The following is a 17510-nucleotide window of genomic DNA, read 5'->3' as shown; positions in this document are numbered from 1 at the left end:
GGTTGCATGGGCTCTGATAGCTTCAGCTGCAGCTGTAAGGGTGACTCACAACACATATGTGGGTCAGCAGATACTGCTACAAAATTGTTCTAGCTCCTGCACACGGTATACAGTACATGCCCATTGGTATCCACAAAGGGACCATCATTTGAAGAAGCAATGTTCTCATGAATGTTCGGTGGGTATGCTTAAAAATGTTCACATGGTCATCTAATGTGTGACTTTCCTCTCTTAATAAAATTTCACGTCAACTAGTCTGATAATGAAAACAATACCATGTAACTCTGGTGGCCAGTTACAGCACAGCATGAAAAAACACAGAGTTGAAACTTTGAGCAAACAATCCACAGTTGTTCACGGAAAGTCTCTTCAGATTCTGCTAATTGTAGAAGTAAACGTGTGAGAATAGGTCAAAAAGTGTTGGACTTTTTTATGGGATGGATCAAGTGGCTGACGGTCTCATGTCTGTTATCTGGGAATTGCATGTCACAATATTTGCAGTAAACTTTAGAGCAACTTTATAAAAAAGCATGTAATATACATTTCATAATATGAATTTTGAATAATATGGATGTAAAAATGATTTCTCCTGAACTACTTGTGATGAAAGAATGTTGTAAACTCTATGGCAATTGAATAATTTCTATGTTACAGAGGAGTAGCCTCTTCTGAAGCCAATGTTTATAATATTTTTATCTGACTAGCTGAATGACTATGGTGGCAGAAATGTAGTCCCCAGATGTAATTTTACCTGACATTTGTGTTTTGTTTTAACATCACCCTTGCGGTGACCAGCTCCCAGTCTGCCAAGCAGATTTTTTTAAATTAAACTGAAGTGACGGACTTTCTCACAGATGGCTTCAGGCTGCATTTTCACATCCTAATGCTTCAGGAGTGAGAAGCTAAGCACTTACAGAATAAAGTGGTAGATTGATTACAATGGAAAATCAGTTGTCAGGCCTTCATTTTCACATGGATCTTTCTTGGTAGCTGAAGGGACTTATGTGAGACTCAGGATTAAATACTACTACAATCTATCTAACAGGAATCCCCAGGGAAAAAAAAAACAACAACAGCAGGTCCTGTAGCACCTTAGAGATGAACAAATTTATTATGGCACAAGATTTCCTGGGTGAAACCCACTTCATCCAATGAACTGGAGAGGAAATGCAGAGGTGGTTATATATGCAAGAAAACAACTGAAAAAGAAAGAAGTTACTATCCATTGGAAATTAGTATGATCAGTCAGGGTGTTGTGGCCATTCATGGGGAAATATGGATTTCCATTGAAGGCAAGTATCAGAGAGGTAGCTGAGTTAGTCTGTATCTTCAAAAACAACAAGAAGTCCTGTGTCACGTTATAGACTAACAGATATCTTGGAGCATAAGCTTTCATGGGCAAAGACTTGCTTCAGCAGTGTTGCATCTGACAAAGTGGGTCTTTGCCCACAAAAGCATATGATCCAAAATATCTGTGAGTTTATAAGGTGCCAAAGGACTTCTTGTTGTCATTGAGGGCAAGTTGCCTTTGTTGGTTGTTAAACAATTGGGAAGCTTAATGAGACTTAATTGTATAATTTGGAATTTGCATATTTAATTCAATTCAGTTGTTTCATTTTGTAATCAAGTTTTGAAGGTGTGCTTTTTTTTTATGTTTTTGGCACAAAGATGGTTACTTTTAAATCCTTTCCTGACTGGCTAGGGAGGTTAAAATGTTGTCCGACTCATGTAAGTATGTTCCCTTTCTTGGGGTCTGATTTGTACCTTTTTGCATAGATGCTTTTCAGCTTTTTCAATGTACATGTCAGAAGGGCATTGCTGGCATCTGGTGGAATGTATTATTTTAGTGGATGTGCAAGTGTATGAGCCCCTGATGGTTGGCTTTTATGTTTAGGTCCTGTGATGGTTTCACTTTTATAGATACATAGACAGAGCTGGCAATGGGATTTGTTGCAGGGATCAGTTCCTGTGTAAGTGTTTCTGTGCTGTGTTGCGTTGCCTTGCTGTAAGTAAGTATTTGCCTGAGGTTGGAGGGCTGTTTGTATGCAAAGACTGATCTGCCGCCCAAGGTCTGTAAGAGTGTGGGATAGTTTTCCAGGATAGACTGTAGCTTGTCAAAGATGCGCTGGGGAGTTCAAGCTGTAGGTGATAATCAATGGTGTTTTGTTATTTTTCTGTTTGGGCTTGTCTTAACGTAGGTGACTTCTGGGTACTTGTCTGGCTCTGTCAATCTCTTTCTTCACTTTCCCAAATGGGTATTAAAGTCTTGCTAAAGATCCTGTAGGTGTTTGTCTCTGTCTGAGGGACTGGAGCAGATCAGGTTGTATTTTATAGCTTGGCTGTAGACAAAGGGTTGTGTGATGTGTCCTGGATAGAAGCTAGAGGCATTTAGGAATAGTGGTCAGTAAATTTCTGGTAGTGCTTATGTGATCATAATTTGTTTGTACTACTGTGTTCAGGAAGTGTGGACTGATATAGACTAACACAGCTATTGCTCTGGGAGATATCCCCAGAGAAAGTGAAATTTCTAAAGCTTTTTAACATTTAGTAGTAGGATCACTCTCTTCTTGCTTTAGATTTTGTCAGATGAAAGCCAAATAGCCATCATTTCAGCCAGTGACAGCTAGTGAACAAAGCCTCTGTTACTCATTTGATCTATATGGAATAAGGGAGGTGCTAAATAGGATAAATGTCAATTCATTTGTGATCAGATATATTATATGGCTATCATGCCCCTTTAGCTCATTGTATAAATGATGAGTATTAACCCCAAACCTGCAGAACTCAAAGGGCAATGCTTTCACTGAATCACGTATTTAGTTAAGCTGTGTGTTCACATGCATTTCTCTTTTGAAAGAGGCATGCAAATGAAGGAAATTGAAAATGCAAATGAGGCACTGATTTACATAACTGGTGCCTTATATGCATATTCTCCTTTCAAAAGATCTTCTTTCAAAATTAAAAAAGCAGTGTAGACCGGGCTCTTTCGAAAGTAAACCTCGTGGCCGTGTCTACACTAGCCCCAAACTTCGAAATGGCCACGCAAATGGCCATTTCGAAGTTTACTAATGCATATTCAGCGCTTCATTAGCATGCGGGTGGCCACGGCGCTTCGAAATTGACGTGGCTCACGGCCACGCGGCTCGTCACAACAGGGCCCCTTTTCGAAAGGACCCCGTCTACTTCGAAGTCCCCTTATTCCCACAAGCAGATGGGAATAAGGGGACTTCGAAGTAGGCAGGGTCCCTTCGAAAAGGAGCCCCGTCGGGACGAGCTGCGTCAATTTCGAAGTGCCCCTGCTGCCCGCATGCTAATGAAGCGCTGAATATGCATTTCAGCGATTCATTAGTAAACTTCGAAATGGCCATTTGCATGGCCATTTTGAAGTTTGGGGCTAGTGTAGACATGGCCCATCTTCGAAAGACCCCTTCTTCCTATTTTGTTTCAGGAAGAAGGGGTCATTTGAAGACGGGGTTTATTTTTGAAAGAGCCCCATCTACACTGCTTTTTTTCTTTTGAAAGAAGCTCTTTCAAAAGGAGAATATGCAAATGAAGCACAATATATGGATATCAGTGATTTATTTGTATTTTTGATTACCTTCATTTGCATGCCACTTTCAAAAGAGGAATGCAAGTATAGACACAGCTTTAGAGTAAATTGCCAGCTCCATTAACTTCAAAGAAGCCATGACAATTTACCCCAGGGGAGAATCTGACTTTCATGGTTTTGCTTCAGAGCCTGGTTCTACAGTCAGTGGTTCACAGATGTTGTAACCTGCGCAAATTTCTTTATCCCGTACACAGTTCAGGGACACATACACCTTTACCCAATTCCTAGGGCTCAAGGCATAGCCCTGTTATTTTAAACTCACACCCTTAGCCAATTCCTAGGGCTCAGGATGTAATTCCCTGTGGGTATGCAGGATCTGTGCCACTGAAAAAGCCTTACCCAGTAGTATTCTTATTCTCTATTTATTCGCCGTTACCGACCAAGAAGAACACATGCTAAGCAATCAGGCCGTGGCTGCACTAGCAGGCCAGTTTCAAAAGGGGGATGGTAATGAGCCACTTCAGCAGATGCTAATGAGGTGCTGCCATGCTGCTCGTGTAGACGGGGCCTTTTGAAACGACCCGCAGACTTCGAAAGCCCCTCCTTCCCATTCAATTTTGGGAAGAAGGGGCTTTCAAAATCCAGGGGGAGCCTTTCGAAAGGCCCCTCTCTGCACCAGAGGCATGTGTTTTGAAAACGACACTTTTGAAACCACGCAGCTGCCATTATGCTAATGAAGTGCTGCATATGCATGGAAGCACCTCATTAGCATATGCCAAAGTGGCTCATTAGCATCCCTCTTTCGACTGGTGGGGCTGGCGTAGCCACAGCCTCAGTGTCATGCTCATTAATCCTGATAGAGGCAGGCAGGCTTCCCCTGTTGGACAAAGTCAGTCTTTGTGGATGCTGGTAGCTGCAATTCAATCCTACTATCTTCCTTCTTTTTGCCTTTCTTTCCCTTTCCTTCCTCTTTCGTGCTGCTGTTTGTTGTAATAGATGCCTGGGAGGGCTAGGGAAGGTGGCTCTTCAAACATGCTGAAAGAAGGGGTGTCCCATGGCCCTCCTTGCTCCACCCCTCCCCTGCAGGGCCCCCCCCCCAGCCGAGGATCCCACTCCTCCCTTCCCGTGGTGGGTGTGGGACCCCTGCCTGACTTGTCTCCAGGAGGATGGCCCCAAGAGTTGCCTTGTCCACCCTGAATTGGTGTCCAACTGAATGGTGGGTATCCAGGGTGGCCAGCTTCCACAGTGCGATACTCACTCTTTTCTTGAATCAGAGTGTGGCCTGCACGAGGGTGCCCACATGCTGCATGGTGGGTGTGAGCCAACGGCACAGCTCCATGAATGTCTGCCTAGACATCCTAAAGTTCTGGAGCCACCTTTCGTGGTCCCACTGGCCCAGCACCCGCCTCTCCGCAGCTGGGTGACTCCAGAGGTGCCAGATGGGATGGGGAATGGGGTGCTGAGAGTGCCCTGCGGCAAGGGCCTGCAGGACCCTGGTGGGAGAGGTTGTGTGCTGCAGGGCTTTCAGCAGGGCCAGGGTGACCATGGCCATCTGAGCCCTGGGGTCAGGCGAGGCGTCACTTTTGGGCAGATGCTGGGGTGATATGTACTGCAGCCTTTGCTCTGAGCACAGTGTCTGCAGTGCAGTCCGCAGCTCAGCAGCCCTCTGCATGTGCAGGGTGGGTTTGTTTGGGAGGGGCCTTTTAAGGCAGCAGCTGGCTGCGAGCCCCAGAAGGGCTTGTCAGTCATGCAACCCTGTGCATGGCATTTCCTGGCTAGTTCTTCCAAAGGGCTCACATTGCTGTGTGGACACTCCCTTTCAAAAGGCTGGGATCAGTACAATGATCTGCTTTGTGTGTGTAGACAATTTCTTTCAAAAGCCCTTTTTTCGATTCCGATTTTCGAAATTCAGGCTTTCAGAAATTGCATGTAGTGTAGACACAGCTTCAGTTGGACAGACAAGCTTTTGAGATTACACAGAGCTCTTCTCCAAGTCTGGGAAACAAACTTTCCAGTACCCTTAGACCAACATGACTACAATACTACACACAATTTTTAAATAACATTTTAGCTATCCCTGCACATTCTTTCTTTAGTTAGAAGTAAAATCGTAAGTACCTAAGCACCCTAAAAACTTATCGTGAAGCATTTCTGTTCTGCATTACAGCAAGAAGTATTGGAAATTTCATTAGATTATACAATTGCCAGCCTAATTCCCATATCAAGGAAGTTAGGGTAAATTCAGAAAAGTATCTTAGCTGGAAAGGTGGATACACTTTTGGTTCTGGATTCTCCATTGCTGTGTACATTGTGCAGTTTTGGAATCTATATATTTGTTCAAAAAGTTCAAAATACTGCCAGCTCAGCATTTACACCGCTGGAATGTTTTCTTCCTACTTCATTGAAGTGTAAATAACTATTCAAGATGTAGGGCAGCGGGCGATGAGGCCTCTGGAGTTTTGATGAAACTATAAGAAAGAAAACCAATTTAGACAATGAGAAAATGAAGAAAATCTTCTTTAAATGTCTACTTATAATGAGCAAGGAAGAGACTACTAGGGAAATGTGAACGTATACAAATCAGATATCCCGAATTATATGTCCCTTGGATAATTCAAAGAATGGAACAAATGTATTCATCACGTTTTTTTTCTTTTGAAGTATTGAAAAACTGAAGAGGTACTGATAATGAACAGAAGCGAGCACAATAAGGCAGTGCCATAAGAAATATACAAAAGATAGGGCTCAAATATAGGGCTCAATGGTCGCTGGTGACAGTGCCTCAGTAAATGTTTGATTCTGTCTGCAAGGAAGAGAGTCCTTTCACTGCTCCACCCTGTCAGGAGTGGAAGTACAGTCCTCTCTTGTTGTTGTTCCACCACACAGGGCTGCAGGTTGCTATGTAGTGGGAGACATGCTATGTCTGTCTCTTCCTGCCCCCTGCAAATTGTTTTTCATGTGAAATACCAAAAGAGAGGAGCCGATGTGCCAGGGGAACCCCCAGAATGCAGCCATTGATGGCTACCTGCTGAACTGATGTTCTAAAAGGAGAAGTATTACCAACCACATGCAGAAAACTGAAGCAGTCAGATAGGTACGCATTAACCCCTACAAAATAATGGTATCATGTGCAACTGTGATAAAAGGGAGAAACTGTCTGCAGGCATTGCAGGTGTTAAAGAAAGCCTTAAAATAAATAATTACAAAATTACTAGAGTAAGAGAAATTAGATGCAATATAGCTCGATGGCAATCCAGAATTTTTTCAATTTCTCATATAATGTTACTCAGAATTAATGTTGTTTGGGTTGAATTTATACCCTGCAATGTGGAATAAACAGTGACTGAAGGATCATAAAACTGGGAGTCAAATTATCAAAGTGGGGGTCAGCGAGTAGTGAGTAACTGCAGGGATCCATGTTCGCTCCCTGCAATGACAATTTATTTTAGTGCTAGAGGAGAGGAAATGAAAATATGCAGATGGTACTGAATTAGGAAGAGTTTTGAATAGCAGTGGGAGCAGAAAAACATTAAGAAATTAAATGCTGACTTTAGAAACAGAGCACAAATGTGATTACTTCAGAAGAATGCAAGCCAAGATGTTGTGAAGAAATAATCCAAGCCACAAATATTTTGTGGGATGGAAAAGCCTGGTATTGTCATAAACTGGGGTGAGAATTATAATAGATAGCAACTGGTAGGAGGTTAGTACAATATTGGACTGCACAGTCTCATCTGACGAAGCGGGTCTTTGCTAATGAAAGCTTATGCTCCAAAATATCAGTTAGTCTATAAGGTGCCACAGGACCTCTCACTGTTTTTGTGGATACAGACTAACACGGCTACCCCTCTGATGCAGACACATAGGTGCTGGAACTATGGATCCTGGGGTTCTTTACCACTCACTCTGGCTTGAAGTGTTTTCTATCATCTACAGAGTTTACCATTTGGTTTAATAGCTCTCAGCACCCCCGTTACACAAATTGTTCCAGAGCTCCATAGCAATCTGTCAAGAGACCGAAAGAAATTAGTCCCTTTCTTTTGCTTTAATGAAATCACACCAAGAATGTTGTGTTTGGCTACGTGTACCTCAAGAATTGTAAAATCCAGACCATGTGCAGGGAGTTCAATGAAAGCAACATAAAATGATGCTCTAATAGGAGGGATTGATTGACAAGAAAAGATAAAGAGATAACTATTTATTTCCTGAAGAAATCAGTAATGGGAAACATGATAGTCTACAAATATCTGAAAGGTGGAATTCAGGCTAATAAAAGAGGGCATAAAAAGGAGTACAACAATTAAATTATGAAACAGAAAAGTTAGACTGAACAAACAGGAAGAATTTCCTGATAGGAACATCTATTAGATGATGGATGGTTTGGACGGTGCTTGGTCCTACCAAAAGGCCACAGGACTGGGCTCAATGACCTCTTGATGTCCCTTCCAGTTCCAGTGTTCTATGGTTCTATGATTATCCTGGGAAATAATCTTACAAGGGAAGTGATAAAAACTATGAATCTGTGAAATTTAAATGACTTTAGAAAACAATTTCTAACTCCCCAACCACAGGAAACTTTCTCATAGAGGTAGAATAAATATCCTAGTAGCTACATGACCCATGCTTAGACTTGGATCTAATTACACACCTTTCCTGTTAAATCACAAAAGTTACATTTGGGTAAAAATTAGATTAGAATTCATTTCTGTGAGCTTATGATTTGAGCTAAAGAGACAGCTGTTCTCACAGCAAATAAAAACGGTCATTATCCTAATGTACCGCAAATATTTACAAATGAAAAACAACTGCTTCTCTGGATTTGGGGTTTTCCTAGCTTTGCTTTGCAATAAATATTTAGGTGGAATTCTGGCATTGGGTTAGTGGAAATAAAGTTTTCAATCCATAAATACATTAGCATGTTGGTGTCCAGACTTGTGCTTATGAAGTGGCACCTCTCCATTTACTAAAAGTTTAGATTTTACTGAGTGATGTGTCCCGTTGTTCTTTTTCAGTGCAGATGGCGATACCATGTACAGCACACATGAATCCCATGCATCATAAAGGTTCATTTGTAAAGGAAAAACAAGTTGTGTAAGACTTAATTTCTAACCATTTCTGTTGGGTGGCTTATGTGACATTTGATCAATCCAGCTCCCACTGGCCATGTGTCCGCTTGACGATCACACCATCATGCACACTGAACTGTATTTTTGGTATTTGTCAGTGTACAGGCCAAAGCTTGAAGACTGTATTAATGGTTGGCATTAAGGTCTGAATCTGCCAACACCTGTAGGTTTTGTTAGAATTTTCCCTGCTATGTAGAATGGCAGATATCTGGGGTAACTGCCATTCAGGGTAAATGTTCACTTCTTAAAAGACCACTAGTGCCCCTCATTGAGAGATACGACAGTGCTTTACAAAGCAAAGTGAGCAGCCTTGCTAGCCTCTTTTTAATAGATGTGTCCAAGTTCATGCCATGGGCAAATAGCAAATCCAGGAACAGCAAGCTCTATGTCTCCTAGGCCTGATCTTCACCTGGCATAAACTGTCATTGCTCTACAGAAGTGAAGAGAATGGTGATCATGTACACCAGGTGATGATCTCCCAGACCAGTGAACTTACCTGCTACATCATACTTCCTCAATAGCCTGGTCATCCCTCAGCCCCTGTGAATGTGGAAAAGCTCACATTGTTGCAGCTGGCACAGTATTTATTCTATGGAAAGTGAACCTTAACTTCCAGAAACAGAGAGATAGCTGTGCTAGTCTTTATACTATCAAAACAAAAAAGCAGTCCTGTAGCACTAGTTTCCAGAGCTGTTAATTCATTTCCCTACACATACCCTATGTTCCTTAACTCCAAAGGACACCTTTTATTTTATTTTATTCTGTCTTGCTCAATGTGCCTATTGTCATGGAAGCATTTCTAGCAGCTGCCTGGGGGCAAGTGGTGCTGATGTGAATATTTGTCCCAGTTCGATGTGGGAGCAGGAAAGAAAACATCTGGAAAATGCTTTCATGGTCAGAAATAAATTGAGAAGCTATACAGCAGCCTGGATGGCAGGGCCACTCACACTAATTGGCCTTGTTAGACATTCAAAGTAGAATCTCTCTTCTGAAAGCCTTCTATTTTCCCATTGTAACAAATGGGAAAACCTTTGTTATTTAGGAAGGCAGATGTTAGTTTGTTGTGAAAAACAGTCAGCGACTTGTCTGACACTTGACTGTTGCCTGGGATGATAAAAACAGCTCTGGTTTTCTTGCTCCAGGCAATTAGAGAATGAGGCTGATCTCACCTCATTATTTCACCTTACAACAACATAAAACCATACCTGGAGACCTTTAATTTTCCGCCCCAGGTGCTCTCATAAGAGACAAGCAGGTTTACAAAACTCATTTTTAAAATGAAATATTGAATTCCTGTTTAGCATGACAGGTCAGCAAACATTAAAAAGGAAACACAAACGAATGTTGCCATGACCAGGGCTTAATTTGGAACAAAAGAGGTGCAGGGACTCAAGCAATTAGGTGTGGGGATCAAACAATTTTTTAGTGTGGCGAACCCAGAAGTGCTGGAGCTATGAACTGCCAGGCAGTGAGGCCGACAGCCTTGCCAGGCTCCTGAGTAAGGTGGAGGGTGGCAGGGGAGCCTGTTCTGTGCCCCTGGAAGAGTCAGGGCCTTGGGTGGAAGTGGGGACTTGAGGCAGTCATCCCTCAGTGCTGCTGGGAGCCACCGCACAGCACGCAGGCAGTGAGTGAAAGGGCTCGGGGTTCTGGGCACTGTCACAGTCGCAGCAGTGACAGCCGAGAACTCCGGGCCCCTTTGTATCACTGGACCCTGGGGCAATTGTCCCTTTTGCTCCCCCTTCAGTAGGCCTGCAGCCAAAGTGGCATGCACTGGTGCTCAGCCCTGGCAAGCCCCCGCACAAATTAAGACCTGGCCACTGCAATCTCCTACAATTTATAAGAGCTACTACATGGCATAAATGTTGTTTGTAAGTTTTCATGAGAATTATAATGCATGTGGAGAAAGGTATGGAAGCGGATGGACAAAATTGTATCTTCCAGCTAATTGCCCCTAGAAGCACAACACGATTCTGCTAGACTACTTGGCATTGAAATACACTTCTGTACAGAACCCCTCAGGGAACAGTCTGTGGCAGCACACAGACCAAACACTGCTACTGAACGAGCTTTAAAAGAAAGAAATTGCAGCCATCTACAAATTAGAAATATCACCCCCTTCTTCCTTGCAACAATCAGAACTTGCACAGCATCATTATTCACAGCAAAGCCCCAAATGAGCTGAGCTACTGTAGAAGAGTTACTCATTGTCAGCATTCCCATCAACAGCGACTTGCTGACAGCTCTCTGGATATTCATCCACAGGGAATGAGTTACCTTACCCTTGATGTGACTGGCATTCTGCCAGATGATCTCTGAATGAGATTGAAAAGCAAGACAAATAACTACACTGATTTCCAGTCTTAATGATATAGATGGCACTCTGGACTGACCTGGTTAGTACTGACTGCTAGTAGATGGGACAAGCATGACAGACGTAAAGCTGACAGTTATGAGAGAAGGACATGACACAGTAAGGCAAATAGATGGGAGCCAAATGGCTCAAATGGTTGGTAAATGAGGTCTTTCAGATTTGAACTCTATCAGTAGTCACCATAAGTGATGACTAATTGATGGCAGTTTGCAGTCATATGAGAATAACTTTGGTAGGTTCAAGCTACTACTTCCTGTTGGAGAAGTAACCCTCTGTAGCAATGAAAAACAGGAATGGAGCAAACACTACCTGCTTCCCTTCCTGGCAGTTTTAACAGCAAGGTGAAAGATTAAGTGGTTCTAGAAAGCCACCTGATCTCTCACCACCAGTCAGGCATGGCTCATCAGGTCAGTTTAGAGGTAGGTTAGCGGGAGGCTGTGTGGATGTTAGCTTTTACCCCTGCTGTGCATAAGCAGAAAACATCATTTCTGGTGCTTTTAGCATAGTAGCATGTGAGTGTGTCAAAAAGGGGGGGCGAGGCAGAAGAGGGTGATCATTGACTGACACATCCTATATATATATATAATCTTTTTTATATATTAGGAATAAGACAGCCACATAAAATCTGCTTTGAGGAGAAAGTCCAGGCAATTCTTAAGCGTTCTCAACAAGCTTTCCGTTTTAATTCCAACAGCATGGCCTATAATGTTCAGTAGTAGAGCTGGCTTACAGGGCATGAATCAGTTTCTGCCAGCAATGTTAGAAAATGGCATCTGTTATACTGAAAAACAAGAAGAACAACCCTCCAGGAGTCTTAATCTGTGCTTTACTCATATTTCCAATTGCTGTGAACAGAAAAGATGAGATGAAGAATGACCCAGAAACAAGAAAAGTTTGCTCCCTACATCCCAGTGACATTTGTAACTTATAAAACAAAGCCACCCGGATAATTCCACTGGAGAGTTACTATTCGCTCTAGTGACCATTGAATGGATTATTCTGCAGAGGTCAGCAAAATATCAGCATTTATTGGCTGCACTTCCAAGCTACAGGGTCAGCTCTATCAGAACGTTGAGAGGTAGAACCTGAATATCTCCAAAAGTAGCACCAATTTATATTACACCCACACCCCCGACACCCAAAAAGCCAGACAAAACAAATCCGAAATTGTACATCCAATGTCATTGTCTCATCATGTTATACCCTTACTGTGAGTATTACAGAGAATCTAGCTACAGCAAATCACTGATGACTTATCAATGACTACCTTGAGCATAGTCTCAGATTTGAGGAAGCGGATCTGTCCCATGAAAGCTCATCACCTAATACACAATACTGTTAGTCTTTAAGGTGCTACAGGACTGCTTTTTTGCTTTACCCTGAACATATTATTCATAGTACATATATTTTTTCAGTGGGGCAATAGTAAGAATACTAGAAATAAAACCTTGTTTTTTTTTATTATTCAACCTTAAATTTTGTATCTGTTATTCCAAAACCTGAAATCTTTCTTTTTCCCTTCCTAATGAAATGCATTAGCCAGCTTGCACAAAAATTTAGAAACAAACATTAATTATATTAATGCTCATTTGTTCAATCTGTGTATTAGTAAATGATAAATTGATTGCCCTAGTTACTCTTCAGGATTTCTACAGACAACTGGAGTTTCTTTCATCTGGATTCAATCGGTATGAACAGCGCATATAGCATGTTATTTTACTTTAGTAGTCTCTCTCTGAAAGCATGGATTTCTGTTAGTGTAAGGTCCTCCGTCTAGTTTTATTTGTTAGCTAGATCAGGAAATATGGTGACATTATTAATCTAGAATTCATGTACAAAAACAAATGTGAGAAATTGTATTATCATCTCTGGAAAGTATCTTGTTAGTTGAATATACAACAAATGCATAGCTGAAAACATCTTATTCCTGTAGCGAACTGAATGTACTTCACCAGAAGATGTCAGTCTTGATCCATAAAATCAAATTTCTAGTAACCATATTTCAGTAAATTCTATTATAAGGATTTTAGTGGAAACTAAAAGCATAGAGGTCTGGTGTCAAGAAAAAAAAAAGCAATTAATGAACTCTGAAGACAGAACACAAAAAACTCGAGAGCAAGTATAGGACTATAACAAAACTGGAAATAAGATTCATCGCTTCTTGCTGATTTTCCCATTGATGTAATAGTATTGCTCAGGTAAAGGAAGAAGTGGGAAGTGGTGGTATATAGGTGACACTGACTGAAGTTATTTTTCTCCTTACTGTGTCTTCACTCCTGTCTAATGGATGTGGGGTAAAAGCATCTGATACATTACAACCTAGGGGAATACTCTTGGGTACTGAATTGCAATATGTTTGAGTTCCAGTATTCAACAGCCCATGGTGATATCTGTGTAAAATGACTTTTCTTCCTCTGATTGAGGTATAGAGCACACCTCATTTTTGTGTCAAGCTGAAGGATAACCTTAAAACTATATGTTCCGTAACAATCTGGTTGTGCACCAAACCCATTTTCAGTTAGACATTCATGATAACGTATGCTTATGAATGCCTGTTTTCTAGTCATAGAATAATAGTGATATTGTCAGTTTGCTTTTGAAAGGTCATCTTTTGTCTCATACTGTGGTCCCTTTGCATCATACTTTGACTATAAATATTCTACATACAAAATATTGTGGAACAGGCTTAAGGGCAATCATATGTTTGATGTCAGTGACTCTTCAGATCTTTCATTCTTCAGATCATGTCATGTAAGGCAGAGAGAGTTCTCCTCATGAACATCTATCCTCTTTATAATATTTATCATTCTGTGGAGGACCAGGAAGGGCTCCATTGTAAATTGAGAACTATTAAGCTTCACTGTGAAGTGTGTGTGGTACCAGTGCTAACTACCAGGTGCTGAGACACCCTAGTGATGAGTGTAACATCTCTAGTTACCTGGCAATTTTTCTTTGGGACTGTCTCACGTAGGGTGCATGGAATGTGATTAGAAGTGGAATAAAGCGCTGAGAACAGCAGCCAGCAGTATCAGCTTGATCCTGACATTAGCTCCATAGCTAGGCTAGCCCAGCTATCACATGTAATTTAATTGATTTTTAAACATTTTTATATTCCTTTCAAAACAGAAGAACACATTCTCACTAGGAAATGAAGGGATGATTAAAAGTACATGCATCCTATTTTCTCAGAAGCACCGGTTATACTGGACGAAAATGACACTAATGACCTCTTCTGCAGCACATTTGTGTGACTTGCAAGGCTCTGAAAATAGGAGATAATAAAGGAATGTCTTTATTATTTGGGCAGTGGAAAGTTAGTCCCAAGACTGTGGCTATACTGATGCTGAAGCAAACCATTGTCTGTAAACATTCTATGAAACCTATGTCTAAGCACTTTGTGTAATTAAATGGCTAACATCTGCCTCAGATGAATGAGCATGAAGCTATACATAATCTGGGTCAAGTCAAGTGAGAACTTTGATGGGGGTCATCCAGAGCTGCAGGTGGCACTTTGCTCCCTGAGTCAGTATTGAGCTAATGGCCTCATCCTGGTAACAGGGATGCTGCACTGCTGGGAGAAGCTGTCTTTCAAATGAGATATAAAACCAAAGTTCTGAGTACCTGTGGATATGAAATGTCCTAAGGCAATGTTCATAAGAACGGTGATGGCAATCCAATTCCCTAAAGAAACTCCTTGGGCACTTTTTTTTTCCCCTACAAAGTTCCCACCTCTAGAGATTCAACTATATATAGCATCCATCAAGTCTTAATCAAAGTTTGTAAAGCGCCTGCTATTTTGAGGAGATCAGAGGTTCTACCAAACAGTTGTATATCATTGATTTCAGGGGGACACTTGAGGAAGTAAGTTACTGGCAAGGATAAGAGTGCGTGACAGACAAAGCCCTTTATCCTACACGACTGAAAGGCTAAAATTCCTGTACTTGAAGTCAAAGGTATTTTTCCAGGTTTATACTGGTGGAACTGAGAGCAGCACTTGAGTTAAATTTTGAGTCAGAGTTGGATGTAATCCCATGCAGCTAAAGCAGCACCACTGTTTACATGTACTTAAGAGTATGTAATGCCAGATCTTCTCCATCTGTGTGGAACTGAAGAGCTGTCATTCTATTTTCCTGGGCTGAAGTGGAATTAGTTGAGCAGATTCTAGGCACAAGTCCTGTTTCAAGAGGTACATATGGCTGCATTTTGAAGAGGTAATAAATACCTTTCCTTTTCCCTCAACCTTTTTTCTACGATTCATCGAAATCATGTGGTCTCATCTGTTCACATCTCTTCGTTGGAACCAGAAGTAGGGCACAAGTCTTAGCATCCCAACAGAGCTGATTTAGTCACATGGAACACAGATTTATTGTTTTCTTCCTTTTTATGAAGATTCACAATTTGAGTGAAAATGTGGTCTGCCCATTTATATATGCACAAATGTAAATATGAACAACAGTAACACTGGAAACAGCTTAAGACAGAAAGTAAAGATGAATACCATATTCTGTAGGAGCTCAATTCACTTTTCAAGTGCTTACAGGCTCAGTAAAAGTTTTTATTCTTTTCTTCCATTTAATTTTCCAAACCTCACGTTCACTGCAAAAAGAAAGCAGATGGCTCTACACTCTTTCCAGCATTAAGTTCCATTTTTATCTGTCCTACAGAAACATTTTTGCCTGAGGGTCTGTATATACTTCCAGGAAGATTGACCCTATCAGGGTCGATCTTCCAGAGTTCTATTTTGTGTGTCTAGTACAGACACACAAAATCAGTCTCTCTGGGGTCTGCAGTCAACCCCCTGTACTGCACGCTATTATATGGAGTAAGCCAGGTTGATGGGAGAAACAATCCCATCAAGCTTCCTTCATTGGGACAGTCAAGTAAGTAGATTTCTGATGTGTCAATTCTAGCTATGCAAATGCCATATTGTTAGGCATTTTAATTATTATCGTTAGGATTTGTTTCTGTTTAAAAGTTACAGCATACGATGTTTACACATTTGCTTTGTTTCAACTATCATCTAGGAGTTAACAGTCCTTTATGCATCTAGCTTTCTATTTGCTATTTTTGGTATCTCCTCTGTGGATTACAGAAAGTGTTTTCACATTTCACATTCTCTCGTGCGATGAGGCCACTTTACACCGCATCTCCTTGTAAACTGATTTTATAGCTTGTGTAACTGGCCCAGTGAGTATTATCTACAGGAACAGGTGATAAACAGGTGACATAGCTCTTCCTTAGACACTTTATACCTGTGAAAAGGAGGCATTATTGCAGGATATTGAGTGTGCTGATATACTCTTTATGCTGATATTCGCCTGAATTTTGGCCACTTATGCAAGAGGCGTACTTTAGAATAGTCCTTCTAGCTGCAGAGAAGTCAGCCATGCACAGATTTAACACAGGATTAGGAGAGTTCAGAGGGTGGGCTCTGACTTAGCTTTTCACATCATCCCTGCCAGAGTTCCATGCACATCAGCCATACCACTGCATATAGCCTCACATTTTTACTAACACAAAGAAAAGAGAGGCTGGATGCTTTATCTGTATTTTAACTCTCCCGTTTTATGGATGCCTAACTGCTCCCAAAATAAAACAGCAGAAATGTAGCACTTTAAAGACTAACAAAATGATTTATTTGGTGATGAGCTTTCGTGGGACAGACCCACTTCATCAGATCAATCTCATTTCCAGTACAGACTGACATTTATAAGTACAGCAGACCAATATATATATATATATATATATATATATATATATATATATTGCAATAAAAGCTGACAAATCAAATACATAGGAGGGGGATGATTTGTCAGTTTTTATTGCAGTTTTTTTTTTTTTGGTCCTCTGTACTTATAAATGTCAGTCTGTGTTGGAAATGAGATTGATCTGGTGAAGTGGGTCTGTTCTATGAAAGCTCATCACCGAATAAATCATTTTGTTAGTCTTTAAAGTGCTACATTTCTGCTGTTTTGTTTTGTTAGAGTATAGGCTAACACGCCTACCTCTCTGTTACTGCTGCCAAAATGTCTCTCTTAGTATTGATGTCCTTGGATGTCCCTTGGGGTCCCCCGCCACCACACACACACACAATGTTTATGAATTCAGGCTGCTGTGTGCCTGATACAAAAGAGAAAAAGAAAACCTCATCATAGCTCATCTGTATACTGTGTGTGTAGGGTGAGGCAACTGCAGAGACAAAAATCTGAGGGGGAATAAGAAACTCATCTCTTCTTGCATATCTGAACTTTAAACACCAATGAGCATGACTGTGCATTACCCCACTGACTAACTTATCTATGACTGTTGGTTCATGGTTATTGCACAGCAAACAATAGGGCTTCACACAAGAAAAATCAAATGACAGATCCTGCTATTGTTATAGCCTTAAGGCTGACGGATTGTTAATGCTGGTAGTGAGCACAAAGGATAACACTCTTCTCTTCTGGTGATGCACATTTTA

This window comes from Carettochelys insculpta, chromosome 2 (assembly GCF_033958435.1).
Source record: "Carettochelys insculpta isolate YL-2023 chromosome 2, ASM3395843v1, whole genome shotgun sequence".
NCBI classification, from domain to species: Eukaryota; Metazoa; Chordata; order Testudines; family Carettochelyidae; genus Carettochelys; species Carettochelys insculpta.
The sequence above is the reverse complement of the archived record's forward strand: the minus strand, read 5'-3'. Positions refer to the sequence as shown.